This window comes from Lampris incognitus, chromosome 4, assembly GCF_029633865.1.
Source record: "Lampris incognitus isolate fLamInc1 chromosome 4, fLamInc1.hap2, whole genome shotgun sequence".
In the NCBI taxonomy this organism is placed as follows: domain Eukaryota; kingdom Metazoa; phylum Chordata; class Actinopteri; order Lampriformes; family Lampridae; genus Lampris; species Lampris incognitus.
The window spans coordinates 31344251-31346599 of NC_079214.1; the positions used below are offsets into that span (position 1 = coordinate 31344251).

The 2349-nt window shown below is 46.3% G+C and overlaps 1 non-coding gene across 1 annotated transcript; it reads left to right on the top strand.

Annotated features, from left to right (window-relative positions):
* trnat-cgu (transfer RNA threonine (anticodon CGU)) lies at positions 1–72 on the top strand. Its single transcript has one exon. It is a non-coding gene; the product is annotated as a tRNA-Thr (tRNA).
* Positions 73–2349: the final 2277 nt, after the last annotated feature.

Consider the following 2349-nt stretch of genomic DNA (forward strand, 5'->3'; position numbering starts at 1 on the left):
GGCATGGTGGCCAAGTGGTAAGGCGGCAGTCTCGTAAACTGAAAATCATGGGTTCAATCCCCATCCGTGCCTTGAAGCACCTAGTTACACTAAAGTGTAACAAACCTCTCTTATTCTGGCATTTGAAATATGGCCCTTCTCCCAAGGTAGAATATGGACAGAAGACGTGTGTGTTGATGCATGAACACCAATAGGTATCCTTGATCTGAAGATCCTGATGGGCTGGCTCCTGTCAGACCACAGAAAACGTGAGCACATTAACATTTGGCATCGTATTCAGTCCCCATTCCTCTTCTTAGCAGCAGTTGTCTTTAGACTGCTATTTTCACATCCAAATAGTCCTGCTGTGCTGGGAAACTATTCACATTTTTTTACATATGCAGAAGGGCTGTATACTCGCATAAAGACCAAATGCCAAGGCATCAGTTTCGTAAACTGAACATTATGGTTTCAATCCCCATCAACGCCTTCAGAAAACTCCTGTACACTAAGGCCTGATGCACGTTCAATTTCCTGGCTTTTAGGGAAATACGGCCCTTCTCCCAAGGTAAAATTTAGATGGAAGACTGTGTGTCTTGATGCATAAAATCCAATAGGGAGCTTTAATCTGAGGATCACGATTGTCTTGCTCCTGTCAGCCCGAAAAAGTCTCGTCAAATCAGCTTTATTTGTATAGCCCAACATCACAAGTTAAGAAAAAATGCTTCGGCAGGCTTTACAGCAACACACTATCCTGTCCTTAGACACTTGCATCGGTTGAGGAACAACTCCGTAAACACCCCCCCCCAAAAAAAACCCTTTAACAGGGAGAAAACAAAGCAGGAAGACACCTCAATCACCATTCATCTTCTTAGCAGCAGGTCTCTGTAGACTGCTATGCTTCACATAAAGTACCCCCGCTATGTTGGAAAAATGTTACAACTTTTTTTTCTATATGCAAAACAACTGCATGAAGGCCAGGTAAAAAAAAGCGCCAGTCGTTAAACTGGAAATCATGAATTTCATCACCATCCATGCCTTCAGAAAACTCCTTTACACTGAAGTTTGATGCACTAATAATCTTCTGCCTCTTGAGGAAATATACACTGCTCAAAAAAATAAAGGGAACACATAAGCAATGCAATGTAGCTCCAAGTCAATCACACTTTTGAGATATCAACCTGTCCAGTTAGGAAGCAACACTGATTTGTGAATCAATTTCACCTGTTGGTAAATTGTCTAATTTCCACCAGGTGGAAATTAGACAATTTGCAAGACAACCCCTATAAAAGGAATGGATTTGCAGGTGGTGGCCACAGACCATTTGCCTGTCCTCATCTTTTCTGGCCGATCTTTGGTTAGTTTTTCATTTTGCTAGTGCTCTCACCACTAGAGGTGGCATGAGGCGGTATCTGCAACCTACAGAAGTTGCTCAGGTAGTGCAGCTCATCCAGGATGGCACATCAATGTGTGCTGTGGCAAGAAGATTTGATGTGTCTCCCAGCACAGTGTCCAGAACATGGAGGAGGTACCAGGAGACAGGCCAGTACACCAGGAGACGTGGAGGGGGCCGCAGGAGGACAACAACCCCGCAGCAGGACCGCTATCTGGTCCTTTGTGCAAGGAGGAACAGGAGGAGCACTGCCGGAGCCCTACAAAACGACCTTCAACAGGCCACTAATGTGCAGGTTTCTGCTCAAACAGTGAGAAACAGAATGCATGAGGGCCCGACGTCCACAATTGGGGCCTGTGCTCACAGCCCAACACCGTGCAGCCCGATTGACCTTTGCCAGAGAACATCTTGGTTGGCAGATTCGCCATTGGCGCCCTGTGCTCTTCACAGATGAGAGCAGGTTCACACTGAACACATGTGACAGACGTGAGAGAGTCTGGAGACGCTGTGGAGAACGTTCTGCTGCCTGCAACATCCTCCAGCATGACCGGTTTGGCGGTGGGTCAGTGATGGTCTGGGGAGGCATATCCTTGGAGGGCCGCACAGACCTCTATGTGCTAGCCAGAGGTACCATGACTGCCATTAGGTACCGGGATGAGATCCTCAGACCATATGCTGGTGCAGTGGGCCCTGGGTTCCTGCTCATGCATAGCAGTCTGCAGAGACCTGCTGCTAAGAAGATATATGGGATTGAATATGATGCCGTAGTTTAATTGACTCTTGGTTTTTTTGGACTGACAGGAGTCAGTTAATCAGGATTTTCAGATAATGGCTAGGAAACGTGTATGCATCAGTACAAACAGTTTTCTGTTGAGATTCTACGTTGGGAGTAGGGTTGTATATTTCACTAAAATCCACGAGATTGCCTAAAAGCTTAGGTCTGGAGGAGTTGTTTGTAGGCAGGGACGTGGCTTGCA